Here is a 15499-nt window from a genome sequence, read left to right as displayed (position 1 = left end):
TATGCGCCGACACGGCCATCCTGACCTTTACACGTCCTCGTGAAATATTACCAAAATGATTCGTTTTCTATAATTATATTGTAAAACTATTTTTACATCATTTGAAAAAAAAAAAATATTAGCAGATTGACAAATCAAATTTTCAAATTTAAATTTCCAATGCAAACTTCTTTTCTTTAACATAATTCATTCTCTTCATATTCATATCTAATGCGCAACACGCCATGATCAAGACATTTGCCTTGCACTTGTGCTTACATTATAATTACAAATTTCATTATTAGCCCTTCAGGCATCCATACTGTCTCTTTCAACAGCTGCAATCATTTCGCTACTGTCTCTTTCAACAGCTTCAATCATTTCGCTACTGTCTCTTTCAACAGCTTCAATCATTTCGCTACTGTCTCTTTCAACAGCTTCAATCATTTCGCTGCTGTCTCTTTCAACAGCTTCAATCATTTCGCTACTGTCTCGTTCAACAGCTTCAATCATTTCGCTACTGTCTCTTTCAACAGCTTCAATCATTTCGCTACTGTCTCTTTCAACAGCTTCAATAATTTCGCTACTGTCTCTTTCAACAGCTTCAATCATTTCGCTACTGTCTCTTTCAACAGCTTCAATCATTTCGCTGCTGTCTCTTTTAACAGCTTCAATCATTTCGCTACTGTCTCTTTCAACAGCTTCAATCATCATATCGTATTTAAGGTATTTCTTATCAACTACGTGAAATAACAATTTAAGATTGAATTCAGAAATTTTTACAGTGGACAGAATTTGCAAATTACTCTTGACAACATTGTCGTCTATGCCTCTCAAAACTACAAGATTATGGCGTCTCTTCTCGCTAATTGTCTCTTTTATTAACGAGCATTCGGAACAAGAAAAATGGAAACCGCTCACCAAACTATATTGCTGTCCCGTTCTGCTGAATTACCGCACACGTGTCGACTCTCCTCTCTATGGTTATATTCGCTGTTGCTGTTCCTGCACGCCGATGCAATATGTCCAACGTTGCCACATTTGAAACACGTAACTTTAGATCTGCCGCTGCTATCGCCTGGTCTCGTCTCGTTTCTCTCGTTCCTTTCTTCTGCTCTTCTCTTTCGGCACTCCATTGCCTTGTGTCCGAGTTTACCACAACTATGGCATCTAATCGGTGTTTGCATTTTGTGCCTCTTCTTTTCGGGACCTTGCTCTATTCCAGCGAATTAGGCATTTCTGACGAACGAGTGGGCTCTGAGTGGTTGTTGTTGTTGTTGAAAATGTCTCGCCTTGATGAACCATCTCTCCCTTGGGTTCAACAACCTCGCATAGTTCCAACCTTTTCACTTGATGTGTGCCTTTGTCCTATTTGGGCTTACTGCAGTGTGTTGAAATATGACCGCTCTCGCCACAATTAAAACAAGTCACATCCGATTTTTGACGGTGACCAAAAGGGTTCCTGTCGTTGCTGTCCTTGGCATTAGATGAAAATTGCTGCTGCTGTTTAGCTCTACATTCGATCATCTTGTGACCGAGTTTTCCACAGAAATGGCATCTCATTGTTGAAAGTTGCTGGCGCTTTATGTCAGCTGGAGGCATTTCTTCTTGCGGAGTTTTCTTTCGTTTATTAAACGTAAATGCTTTAAGCTCAGTTTGTAATTCACTTCTTGTGCGCACATTTGAAGTAAATGTTAATCGTTGCAGCCTGCTATCTACATGAGCCAACTTAGCAAGCGTCACAGAAACCGCTATTTTCTCCACATCCATCTCACGCCACTTCGTAATAAGCGACGTCATCATGCGACTAGCATAATTGAAGAGACATTCGCCGTCAGTTGGACAACCTGCTAGCATTGCTAAAAACATAGCCGCTGGAGTTTCCACACTAGCAAAACGTTGCACGAAAAGTTTCTTAAACTCGGCCCAAGTTATTTCCGGATAGCATATTTGAGCAAACCACTGCGACGCGCTTCCTTCCATCGCTGTACTTAAAGCCATAACTAACGCGCTGCCTTTTATAGTTGATTCAGCCAAAATTATATTTGCCGTAGAGCACAACGCCGTTGCGTCTGCGCCATCAAGGTCCGCGTTGAATTTAGGTAACACCACAGTATTTTTGTTTGTTGTTTCGGATGCCGTTGATTTTATTGCTTTAACAAGTTCGATCAAGTTTTTATTTTGCATTTCCATTAAAACGCGCCACGGCCCATTTATGGTGTCAGGCAGCGAGCCAGATCCCACTTCTGATGTCGGAGCACAATTATTATTCTCCATTTCGCGCAGCTAGTTTCGAAGGCACCGGTCTACAGGCACAAGGTCTACATACAATTAATTTGTGTCACTCACTTCTTCTCCGTGCTAACCTTCGAACCACACTCGGCGACAGCGACCACACGCTGCCGCCGCGCTATAACGGGAGATGCCAAAGCTACAAAAATACAACCGACCAATAGCAACGCAGTATGCAATAATGTAATATGATGAAATACCAATGATTTCCCCGAAATGATGAAATTACTGTACTTCTGGAATATTCTTACACATAATACAATATGATGAAATACCATTGATTTCCCAAAATGATGGAATTACTATTCTTGTGAAATATTCTAGCAAATACACTAGCTTACAAAAGTATGCGCCGACATAGTTAATATATTTATTTTGTAAACTTAGGTTTTTAGACATTGACATGTACTGGTAACATTATTATATTGCATGGTTTGTTTACGTTTTACAAAAACATTGAAAATTAAGACTAACATTGTTTGATTTATTTCTTTTCAGGTACCACCGCCAGAAAGGCGGAAGCACCGAGTTGCTGGAAACCTCAGGAGTCAGGGGATTGGCAGCTTGTAGCCGCCGGATCAGGGTTAGTTGTCTAAGGTCCCCGCAGCGATTGTGGCTATGAAATTGATTGTAAAATTTAAATTAAAATTTTTGGGGTACATTTTGTAAGATCTAATTTGGAGGCCCTTTTTTTAGGCCATCGCAGCTGGGATGCCGCGGTTTTGGAGTCGTCGAGTTTCCCAGTACTAGCATGTGTTTCCTTGTTTCAGTATTTGCAGTCTTGGAAGAAGGAGTTGCGTGCGTGTCGTCCGCAGGATGGAGTCGCATATTAGCATCTGCTAGTTTGCCTGTCTGGTTTGCTATTTTCTGTGTGTCCTTGATTAATTTTGTATCACGTTCTTATTAATTTTCCTTTCATTAAAGGTTAGAGGAAATTCGTTGAAATTACGATACTGAGCAGAAATATGCATTTTGAGGACGGATTTTGCAGCTTTTTAATGTGGCGTCAGCTCCGCGCTAGAGATCCTTATTAAAGCAGTGGCATCAGGAGATGGAGACTGCATCATAAAATTGTAAATTTTTTGTATTTATAACCGCAAAAGTTGGAGATTTTGTTTATCATGTCCATCTTTCGATTCGTCTTTTATATTCTGGTGTGGTTTGCTTGGCATCGCATCGTCAGGATCAGTTAGAGTGCGTTGTCGTAGGCTTGTTCATTAGGATACGTTGAGGTTAGAATATTATTTATGTTTTTGTGCCAACCATCTAATTGATTTGTTTTTCCATACTAATTTAGGCTTTGCGTGGAGGAAAGTGATGACAATGAAGAACAATACATAAGTGCGTTGTCGTAGGCTTGTTCATTAGGATACGTTGAGGTTAGAATATTATTTATGTTTTTGTGCCAACCATCTAATTGATTTGTTTTTCCATACTAATTTAGGCTTTGCGTGGAGGAAAGTGATGACAATGAAGAACAATTTGGAAGCAGACAGACGTGCGCTTTTCGATCGGATATAGTCTATAGTGCGTATTCAAATTGGGTGTAAATATATATAAGTAAATGTAGATTTATGTGGATGTATCCATGTCTAGATTATTATTTCTTCCTTGTAAGATTAACGCCATTAAAATGTCAATTTTCTTCTCGACTCTATTAACTAGGCTTGTGGTGGGGTTGTCAGAGAAGCTTTTTTCTAAGTAAGGATTGGAATTTCTTGGCGAGGTCGTGATTTCGTTCAATAATTCAATGGCTTAAAGCTAGCTCTGGCGGCTTTGCTGCCGGTCGGATCAAATCACTACTGGCACCTAGGCGAGCCATGGCCACTATAGGAGAGGTAAACTTTGCCAAGACTATGCTGACGACATTGTGATTATAGCCAGAGGTAAATATGAGGAAACAATCTGCGATATCATTCAACTGGGCCTCAATATGACCAGCGAATGAATGTTTTTTCTTATGCAAATTCTTTGTTAGTATATTCAAATTGTAAGTTGCAAAGCAAACGCTTAGCAAACCCTTGGCTGAGACTTATTTACTTCTTTATGTTTAGCGTAAAGAGGCTCTCTTTTGTATTTATATGAAGTGGGCGTTCTCTTGAATTCTGTTCCGCATGCACGATTTATTTTGCCTATGATTACAATGTGTGTAATATATAGGTACAATTATTTGAATTTTAGAGTTGTACATTGCATAGAGTGTGTTTGGTTTGGGGCATGGAGAGTTACTATTAATTATGTAGTTAATATATTTATTTTGTAAACTTATGTTTTTAGACATTGACATGTACTGGTAACATTATTATATTGCATGGTTTGTTTACGTTTTACAAAAACATTGAAAATTAAGACTAACATTGTTTGATTTATTTCTTTTCAGGTACCACCGCCAGAAAGGCGGAAGCACCGAGTTGCTGGAAGCCTCAGGAGTCATCGCAGGTAAGTGTTTATGGTTTGTTGGCTGTGGTTTGTTGCGGCCGCTGGAAGCGGGCCACTTGCAACATGTATGTCCGGCAGGCGTTGCGGGTAATTTGTTTGTGATGGTAGTATCCCGCGCCGCTGTCATTTGGTGATAATCTTTTCCACTATCAGTGGCAGTTGTTTGTAATTTTTTAATAAGTTCGTTTAAATTGCAGGGACACTTCGACGTTGCTGGCATTATTTGCTCGATCGTACACCGAGTTTTGCCAAGAGCGCCGTGTCTTGTGGCGATTGCGTCGGGATTGGCAGCTTGTAGCCGCCGGATCAGGGTTAGTTGTCTAGGGTCCCCGCAGCGATTGTGGCTATGGAATTGATTGTAAAATTAAAATTTTTGGGGTACATTTTGTAAGATCTAATTTGGAGGCCCTTTTTTTAGGCCATCGCAGCTGGGATGCCGCGGTTTTGGAGTCGTCGAGTTTCCCAGTACTAGCATGTGTTTCCTTGTTTCAGTATTTGCAGTCTTGGAAGAAGGAGTTGCGTGCGTGTCGTCCGCAGGATGGAGTCGCATATTAGCATCTGCTAGTTTGCCTGTCTGGTTTGCTATTTACTGTGTGTCCTTGATTAATTTTGTATCACGTTCTTATTAATTTTCCTTTCATTACAGGTTAGAGGAAATTTGTTGAAATTACGATACTGAGCAGAAATATGCATTTTGAGGACGGATTTTGCAGCTTTTTAATGTGGCGTCAGCTCCGCGCTAGAGATCCTTATTAAAGCAGTGGCATCAGGAGATGGAGACTGCATCATAAAATTGTAAATTTTTTGTATTTATAACCGCAAAAGTTGGAGATTTTGTTTATCATGTCCATCTTCCGATTCGTCTTTTATATTCTGGTGTGGTTTGCTTCGCATCGCATCGTCAGGATCAGTTAGAGGGCGTTGTCGTAGGCTTGTTCATTAGGATACGTTGAGGTTGAATATTATTTATGTTTTTGTGCCAACCATCTAATTGATTTGTTTTTCCATACTAATTTAGGCTTTGCGTGGAGGAAAGTGATGACAATGAAGAACAATACATAAGTGCGTTGTCGTAGGCTTGTTCATTAGGATACGTTGAGGTTAGAATATTATTTATGTTTTTGTGCCAACCATCTAATTGATTTGTTTTTCCATACTAATTTAGGCTTTGCGTGGAGGAAAGTGATGACAATGAAGAACAATTTGGAAGCAGACAGACGTGCGCTTTTCGATCGGATATAGTCTATAGTGCGTATTCAAATTGGGTGTAAATATATATAAGTAAATGTAGATTTATGTGGATGTATCCATGTCTAGATTATTATTTCTTCCTTGTAAGATTAACGCCATTAAAATGTCAATTTTCTTCTCTAAGTTGTCGACTCTATTAACTAGGCTTGTGGTGGGGTTGTCCGAGAAGCTTTTTTCTAAGTAAGGATTGGAATTTCTTGGCGAGGTCGTGATTTCGTTCAATAATTCAATGGCTTAAAGCTAGCTCTGGCGGCTTTGCTGCCGGTCGGATCAAATCACTACTGGCACCTAGGCGAGCCATGGCCACTATAGGAGAGGTAAACTTTGCCAAGACTATGCTGACGACATTGTGATTATAGCCAGAGGTAAATATGAGGAAACAATCTGCGATATCATTCAACTGGGCCTCAATATGACCAGCGAATGAATGTTTTTTCTTATGCAAATTCTTTGTTAGTATATTCAAATTGTAAGTTGCAAAGCAAACGCTTAGCAAACCCTTGGCTGAGACTTATTTACTTCTTTATGTTTAGCGTAAAGAGGCTCTCTTTTGTATTTATATGAAGTGGGCGTTCTCTTGAATTCTGTTCCGCATGCACGATTTATTTTGCCTATGATTACAATGTGTGTAATATATAGGTACAATTATTTGAATTTTAGAGTTGTACATTGCATAGAGTGTGTTTGGTTTGGGGCATGGAGAGTTACTATTAATTATGTAGTTAATATATTTATTTTGTAAACTTATGTTTTAAGACATTGACATGTACTGGTAACATTATTATATTGCATGGTTTGTTTACGTTTTACAAAAACATTGAAAATTAAGACTAACATTGTGTGATTTATTTCTTTTCAGGTACCACCGCCAGAAAGGCGGAAGCACCGAGTTGCTGGAAGCCTCAGGAATCATCGCAGGTAAGTGTTTATGGTTTGTTGGCTGTGGTTTGTTGCGGCCGCTGGAAGCGGGCCACATGCAACATGTATGTCCGGCAGGCGTTGCGGGTAATTTGTTTGTGATGGTAGTATCCCGCGCCGCTGTCATTTGGTGATAATCTTTTGCACTATCAGTGGCAGTTGTTTGTAATAGTTTAATAAGTTCGTTTAAATTGCAGGGACACTTCGACGTTGCTGGCATTATTTGCTCGATCGTACACCGAGTTTTGCCAAGAGCGCCGCGTCTTGTGGCGATTGCGTCGGGATTGGCAGCTTGTAGCCGCCGGATCAGGGTTAGTTGTCTAGGGTCCCCGCAGCGATTGTGGCTATGGAATTGATTGTAAAATTAAAATTTTTGGGGTACATTTTGTAAGATTTAATTTGGAGGCCCTTTTTTAGGCCATCGCAGCTGGGATGCCGCGGTTTTGGAGTCGTCGAGTTTCCCAGTACTAGCATGTGTTTCCTTGTTTCAGTATTTGCAGTCTTGGAAGAAGGAGTTGCGTGCGTGTCGTCCGCAGGATGGAGTCGCATATTAGCATCTGCTAGTTTGCCTGTCTGGTTTGCTATTTTCTGTGTGTCCTTGATTAATTTTGTATCACGTTCTTATTAATTTTCCTTTCATTACAGGTTAGAGGAAATTCGTTGAAATAACGATACTGAGCAGAAATATGCATTTTGAGGACGGATTTTGCAGCTTTTTAATGTGGCGTCAGCTCCGCGCTAGAGATCCTTATTAAAGCAGTGGCATCAGGAGATGGAGACTGCATCATAAAATTGTAAATTTTTTGTATTTATAACCGCAAAAGTTGGAGATTTTGTTTATCATGTCCATCTTCCGATTCGTTTTTATATTCTGGTGTGGTTTGCTTCGCATCGCATCGTCAGGATCAGTTAGAGTGCGTTGTCGTAGGCTTGTTCATTAGGATACGTTGAGGTTAGAATATTATTTATGTTTTTGTGCCAACCATCTAATTGATTTGTTTTTCCATACTAATTTAGGCTTTGCGTGGAGGAAAGTGATGACAATGAAGAACAATTTGGAAGCAGACAGACGTGCGCTTTTCGATCGGATATAGTCTATAGTGTGTATTCAAATTGGGTGTAAATATATATAAGTAAATGTAGATTTATGTGGATGTATCCATGTCTAGATTATTATTTCTTCCTTGTAAGATTAACGCCATTAAAATGTCAATTTTCTTCTCTAAGTTGTCGACTCTATTAGCTAGGCTTGTGGTGGGGTTGTCCGAGAAGCTTTTTTCTAAGTAAGGATTGGAATTTCTTGGCGAGGGCGTGATTTCGTTCAATAATTCAATGGCTTAAAGCTAGCTCTGGCGGCTTTGCTGCTGGTCGGATCAAATCTTTACTGGCACCTAGGCGAGCCACGGCCACTATAGGAGAGGTAAACTTTGCCAAGACTATGCTGACGACATTGTCATTATAGCCAGAGGTAAATATGAGGAAACAATCTGCGATATCATTCAACTGGGCCTCAATATGACCAGCAAATGAATGTTTTTTCTTATGCAAATTCTTTGTTAGTATATCTGCTATCATTATTTCTGTTGAAGCATACATTAGAACAATTTGACCATGATCCACAATCTCCCGAACAAAATGATAACGTATATCAGCTCAAGTTATCGCCGTAAACATCGGTTGGAGTCTCGACGTCAGCAGCCAAATTCAATTATGAGCCTTCTCATAGCAATTGCCTCTTTACACGCCGTTGACAATGCCATGTACTCTGCATCGGTACTGCTGAGCGCTACGCTGTTCTGTTTTTCCGATTTCCATGATATCGGACCACCAGCCATGAAGAAAATGTTGAATATAAGCAATGCCCACATGTGCGTATGTAATTTTGTATGAGAACATACATACATACACATGAACTGTATGTATGTATATATATTAGTAAATAAGCAGCCGCATGAAGCTGGCATTTTTATGTGTATCAGTTTTAGTTTCAAATAAAACTTCTTTGTGTTCGGACGCGCGGCTCAAGACTTTTTATTTCGCGTTTACTCTTTCAGCCGTTGCTCTCAATTCGCTGAGTTTGGGTGAAGATTAGGATCTTCCCATTACGGTTGTCAGTGTTCCACACTTGGAGCACCTTTTCAACAATGGTGCACGCATGTTTGTGGAAGGTGGTTTCAGGAGAGTCCGTGAAACCTGAGGTTGATACTGGAGGTGCTTGGCAATCCCAAGTTGAAAAAGCATTGGCCACGATCATCTTTAGTGTGAAGTCTTCGCAACTTGGTTACGTAAAAGGGTGTCTCACTGCGGCTGAGGCATGGAAAGTTTTACAGGATGTCCACCAGCCGTTACGAACGGTCATGCTGTATAAGAAGTTGCTGAGCAAACGTTTGTTGGAAGGGCAGAGTATATCGTCGCATATTAAAGAATTTAAGGAAATCTTTGATGCCCTTGATGCGGTGGAAATTGGTATCACCGAGAAATTGCGCAGTGTCGTTTTGCTGTCGAGCCTTCCAGAAAGTTTCGAGAATTTCGTTGTCGCCATTGAGACGCGCGACGAGCTGCCGTCTTTCGATGCTCTATGTATAAAGCTGATCGAGGAAGACACGAGAAGGGGAGGAGCGGAGCAGCAGAGAGAAAAACAAACGGAGAGCGCAAAGGCATTTACTGCAGTACATAAGCCACAGGCGCCGGCGAGAGAAGCTCGGCCGAGCGCAAAGAAGAGGAAAGACGTAGTTTGTTATAACTGTGGAGAGCGTGGGCATTTTAAAGCGAACTGTCGTCGCGAGAAAGTAAACAAAGAGAGCGCGACACAAAAACACTGCTGCTTGTTAAATGCGCTGGATGGTGGTGGTTTTGGCAAAACACAGTGGTGTCTCGATAGCGGGGCTACCAGCCACATGTGCTGTGACAGAAGTGTTTTTACTGATTTTGAAGAGCACACTGAAAAAATTAGTCTTGCTGGAAATGGATTCCTACTAGCAAAGGGCATAGGAACAGTGAAGCTGAAGACTGAATTATGTACTCTGGTATTGAATAACGTACTCTTCGTCCCAGATTTGAACGGCAACTTTATGTCAGTCAGCCGTGCAGCTCAGTATAAATGTTTTGTCAATTTTGGACTACATTACGCTGACGTCATTCAGGAAGGCGAGCGAATACTGCGTGTAATGAGAGCTGATAATTTGTATATGTTTCAAGGGAAACATAACAGTTGTTTTGCGGCCGTTGATGCTGATGGTTCACTATGGCATAAAAGGTATGGCCATTTGAATACAAGCAGCCTACAGGAGATGGTGAGGAAGAAGATGGTGTACGGTGTTGAAAAGGTCGTTTTCAAACCAGACGCAGTATGCAAGACGTGCATGCTGGCAAAAATCCATGTGCAACCATTTCCGAAGAGAACGAGGAGCAGAGCTGAGGAGCTGTTGGATATGATCCATTCAGACCTGTGCGGGCCATTTAGCACACCGTCACTTGCTGGATCAAAGTACTTTCTTACTTTCATAGACGACAAGTCCAGGCGGATTTTTGTATATTTCTTGCGGAAGAAGGACGAGGTCTTCACTAAGTTTGTCGAGTTTAAGAAACTGGTCGAGCGACAAACAGGTAGAAAGATAAAATGTATCCGGAGCGATAATGGTGGTGAGTTCGTCAATAATGTCTTTGATGACTATTTGAAGGCACATGGGATCGCTAGACAGCTGACTGTTCCACACACTCCCCAACAAAATGGAGTTGCAGAACGAGCCAACCGCACGCTAGTAGAAATGGCTAGGTGCATGCTGCTGCAATCGGAGTTGGATGAGGCTCTATGGGCTGAGGCGATAAACACTGCGGTGTATCTGAGGAACCGATCAACGAGCAGAGCATTACAAAACAAAACCCCTATGGAAGAGTGGACCCGAAAAATACCAGCAGTGAGCCACTTGAGGGTTTTTGGTGCCATAGCAGTGGCATTGGACAAAGGAGTCCATAAAGGCAAATTCGAATCCAAAGGAAAGGAATATCGTATGATTGGATATTCAATAGCGGCTAAGGGGTACCGTCTGTTTGACAAAGAGAAGCGGTGTGTGATCGAGAAGCGAGATGTCCTTTTTGATGAGTCTGGTAGTTTGGTAAATCATGGAAATACCATTTAGTTCCAGTTTCCCACAACTGATGACCCGGAGCCGCAGAGTGATTCGAATGCACGGGAAGGTGACGATACGGAACCCGTGGGCAGCAGCAACGACTATGAGAGTGCAGCTGAGGCAGAAGAAGCTGAAGTACATGTGGGGCCTGGACGGCCAAAGATTGTTCGGTCGGGCAGACCAGGGCGCCCGAAGAAGCAATACAATGTACTTGGCGTGTTGATGGCTAGCGACGTCGAAATTCCCAAGTCCTATGAGGAGGCCATCAATTCGCAGTATTCTGCAAAGTGGGAAGAGGCAATGGGCCTGGAGTACAAGGCGCTACTTGCAAATGAGACATGGAAGCTCGCTGATTTACCAAGAAATCGCCGGTGTGTGGCTTGCAAGTGGGTGTATTCCCTGAAACGAGACGTCTCTGGTAGAATTGAGCGCTTCAAGGCACGACTAGTAGCAAAGGGGTGTTCGCAGAAGTTCGGAGTGGACTACTTCGAGACTTTTTCACCCGTGTGCAGGCTCGAGAGTGTGAGGCTCATTTTGGCATTGGCAGCAGAGATGCAATTGTACTTGCATCACATGGACGTATGCACGGCGTACTTAAATAGCGATCTAAAGGATACTGTGTACATGAAGCAGCCCCAAGGGTACACAGATGCTGCTAATCCCGACCAGGTGTTATTGCTGAGGAAGGCAATATACGGCTTGAAGCAGTCAGGCAGAGAGTGGAACTCCAAGCTCGACGGTGTTCTAAAAGATTTGGGATTTAAGGCCTGTAATCATGAACCATGTCTTTATCAGCAAAGTGGTCAAGGTAATCTGATGCTCATCTTAGTATATGTTGATGATTTGATCCTAGCGTGCCAGTCAAGAGAAGATATGGAGGATCTGAAAGCCAAGATTTCAGAGTCTTTCGAGTGCACGGACAAGGGTCCACTGCATTTGTTCTTAGGCATGGAGGTGCAACGAGATGGCGACCTTGGAGAAATCACTTTGGGCCATTCGCAATATATCAAGGAACTAATGCGGGCATATGACAGCGAGAAGTGTAGACCAGCGACGACACCTTTGGATGCAGAACATCAAGTGGTGTGCTCGGGCGAGCAGTGCCAGAAGGTCGACGCAGGGCAGTATCAGTCTACAATTGGTGAGCTAATGTGGCTTGGGCTTACTACCAGACCAGAAATACTACATTCGGTGGCGAAGTTGGCTCAGAGGAACCAGGACCCGCATTCTGAGCACATGGTGGCTGTGAAGCACATCCTCCGGTACTTGGCGTCAACTGTGGACGTCAAGCTGCATTATCAAAAGTGCGGTCAGGCACTTACCGGCTTTGTGGATGCAGATTGGGGAGGCGACCGTTTGGACCGAAAGTCATACACAGGGTATGTGTTCTTCCTGTCTGGCGGACCAGTATCATGGAGGTCCGAGAAGCAGCAGAGCGTGGCGTTGAGCAGTACTGAAGCCGAGTATATGGCTCTGACCACGGCTTGCAAGGAAGCTATAGCTTTACGAAGGCTAATTGTGGAGATCGGATGCGGTGATCTGATGACCCCGACGGTTATGCATGGCGACAACCTGAGTGCGCAGCACTTAGCGAAGAACCCGGTTCAACACTCAAGGACGAAGCATTTGAGAGAAGTCATGAAAGAGGGTCTACGAATGAGATGATAGCAGACATTATGACAAAGAATCTTTCAAAGGGAAAGCATAATGGGTTTATGAAAATGTTAAATTTGTTTTAATTTTTGTAAACATGTTGGCATTGAGGAAGGCTGTTGAATATAAGCAATGCCCACATGTGCGTATGTAATTTTGTATGAGAACTTACATACATACACATGAACTGTATGTATGTATATATATTAGTAAATAAGCAGCCGCATGAAGCTGGCATTTTTATGTGTATCAGTTTTAGTTTCAAATAAAACTTCTTTGTGTTCGGACGCGCGGCTCAAGACTTTTTATTTCGCGTTTACTCTTTCAGCCGTTGCTCTCAATTCGCTGAGTTTGGGTGAAGATTAGGATCTTCCCATTACGGTTGTCAGTGTTCCACACTTGGAGCACCTTTTCAACAAACAACAGAAAACATAGCCTGTGTAGGATTTAAGGTCGAGATTATCACCGCCCCATTCAGCGTCAACGTAGCCAACCAACGCCTGCCCACACTTCTTGTAGTGTAGCTTGCCAATTTTGGCGTCGAGTGCAAAGTATCGGGTCTAGTCGTCAATTCCAACCAAATCAGCTCTCCAATATCTGACTGATATGCCGTCTCGTCTACCTTTGTACATTGCTTATCACATGCCACTTGGTATCCTGTATCTAAAGGCAATCAGTGATGCAATGTTTCCGGCCGAGATTGATTGGATTAGGACTTAGAATTTTAAAATCAGTCTGATTCGGGAGGATTGAAAGAACGGTTTACAAATGAACCACCAGATAAGAATAAGTGTTTTGTAATACACGAGCCCCGAAAACCGTTAAATCAGTTTTGAGAACAATTGATATTAAAAAAGGGGGATTTATACAATACATGAGTCATTGAATGTTTTTGATAAGACACGACATATAATTGAATATGATACGCCAGAAAACTTAATAGAAATATTAAGGGAGTATCTTAAACCAAACATAACGGTGGGAATTCATTGCACTGTAGAAGATCTTTATCATATTCAATTACCATTAAAAAATAACTTTACCAACAAATTATCAATACACAAAAGAGTATCTACAGTTCATGGATATTCAATCATAAACTATTATCAATTGATAAATATATTTATAGAATAACATTTTTTCTATGATATCGAGGGTTTAGAATCTGATCTATTAATTGAATTCAATCTGTTAAAAAAGATTGGAGCAAAATTGGATATCGAGAAAGGAATCATGGAGTGTAAGGGAAATAAAGAGAGAGTCGAATATTTTGACGAGGATAAAAACGATTTGTATTTAATTAAGGAAAAAAATATTCTTCATCTAAAGAATATTTTATTAAAAAATACTTTGATGAGCAAAAGGTATGTAAAACCGAAACTGTGATTTCTGAAGGCAGTTTATATAGCTTGGGATCAAAGAATCCTGAGCACCCCGACATTATCCGTCATTAATAAAACTAATAGTTCGGGATCTGAAAATCCTGAGCAATCCGACGTTGAATTATCCGTCATTAATAAAACTAATAGTTCGGGATCTGAAAATCCTGAGCACGCCAGCGTAGATTTATCCGCTAATAAACAATATATCAGCTTGGTATCGAAAAATCCTGAACAAGCCGACGATGTTAATTCCGTCATATTTAAATCGAATAGTTTAGGATCCACAAATCCTGAGCACGCCGTCGTAGAGTTTTCCGACAAAGAAAAAATTCTTAGCTTAAATATAATTTCAAATCAAATAAAAATTTTTGAATATAAAGTTATGAATAAAATTGAAAAGGAAAATTCTAAAATAAATATGCAAATAATATGAAAAACGAAGACGGATCTCAAAAACAACGACTAGTTATTGACTTTAAAATATTAAACGAAAGCACAATACCTGACAGATACCCGATGCAAGATCCGTCTGTAATATTATCTAACTTAGGGAAGTCAAAATATTTCTCAACAATTGATCTGGAATCAGGATTCCACCAAATTTTAATGAAAAATTCAGATATTTAAAAAACTGCTTTCTCTATAAATAACGGAAAATTTGAATTCTTACGTATGCCATTTGGGTTAAAATATTTCAAAGAACAATGGATGACATATTGAGAGAACAAGTCGGAAAAACCTGTCATGTTTATATGGATGATATAATAATCTTTTCTAATACAATTGAACAACATTATACTGATTGAATTCAAATAATTAATATTTTACAAAAAGCAAATATAAAAATGTCTCTAGAAAAATCTAAGTTCTTTAAATTAGAAACAGCATTTCTTGGTTATATTGTTTCTCACAATGTATTTAAAACAGATCCTGAGAAAATTTCCACAATTATGAAGTATCCGATTCCACAAAACATAAGAGAGCTTCGAATTTTTCGAGGCCTCACCGGCTTCTACCAAATACTTAGGATAGATAATGGAAAAATGTTTACAAAAATTACAATACAGTTAGATGACCCAGCTGTTAAAGCTTTTAACGAACTTAAAGATAATTTAATACCACAAGTGGAATTAGTTCAACCATATTAAAACAAAAAAATCACATTAACGACGGACGCATCAGATGTAGCTATCGGAGCAGTTTTATCACAGGATAATAAACCAAATACTTTCATATCCAAAACCACAAATAAAAAAGAATTTTTGGCAATAGTTTGGGCTCTTAAAAATCTCAGGAATAACGTATATGGTGTAATTGGTATTGAAATACAAACAGACCATCAATCTTGATCTTTCACAATCTTATTTAAAAACCCGAACGTAGAAATGAAAAGATGGTACTCCTTCATAGAAAGTTTTACCCCGAAAATAATATATAAACCCGGAACAACTAATG

General features: G+C 40.6%; 3 long non-coding RNA genes across 6 annotated transcripts; all 3 read left to right on the top strand.

Annotated features, from left to right (window-relative positions):
- Window positions 1-2647: 2647 nt before the first annotated feature.
- On the top strand, window positions 2648-3810 carry LOC117149968. Of its 4 annotated transcripts, XR_004460631.1 has the most exons (7): window positions 2648-2703; window positions 2770-2854; window positions 2968-3140; window positions 3196-3344; window positions 3455-3503; window positions 3569-3650; window positions 3716-3810. It is a non-coding gene; the product is annotated as an uncharacterized LOC117149968 (long non-coding RNA). The 4 variants fall into 4 exon arrangements; XR_004460632.1 differs by having other exon boundaries at window positions 3042-3140; window positions 3196-3503; XR_004460633.1 differs by having other exon boundaries at window positions 2968-3126; window positions 3196-3503.
- Window positions 3811-5629: 1819 nt separating this feature from the next.
- LOC117149973 lies at window positions 5630-5970 on the top strand. The gene is made up of 3 exons (XR_004460635.1): window positions 5630-5664; window positions 5729-5810; window positions 5876-5970. It is a non-coding gene; the product is annotated as an uncharacterized LOC117149973 (long non-coding RNA).
- A 1591-nt stretch (window positions 5971-7561) lies between these two features.
- Window positions 7562-7988, top strand: LOC117149969. The gene is made up of 3 exons (XR_004460634.1): window positions 7562-7673; window positions 7783-7831; window positions 7897-7988. It is a non-coding gene; the product is annotated as an uncharacterized LOC117149969 (long non-coding RNA).
- The last annotated feature ends 7511 nt before the right edge of the window (window positions 7989-15499 follow it).

Source organism: Drosophila mauritiana, unplaced genomic scaffold (genome assembly GCF_004382145.1).
Source record: "Drosophila mauritiana strain mau12 unplaced genomic scaffold, ASM438214v1 Y_06, whole genome shotgun sequence".
In the NCBI taxonomy this organism is placed as follows: Eukaryota; Metazoa; Arthropoda; class Insecta; order Diptera; family Drosophilidae; genus Drosophila; species Drosophila mauritiana.
Note: the sequence above shows the minus strand (reverse complement) of the source record. Positions and strands in the feature narration are given on the sequence as shown.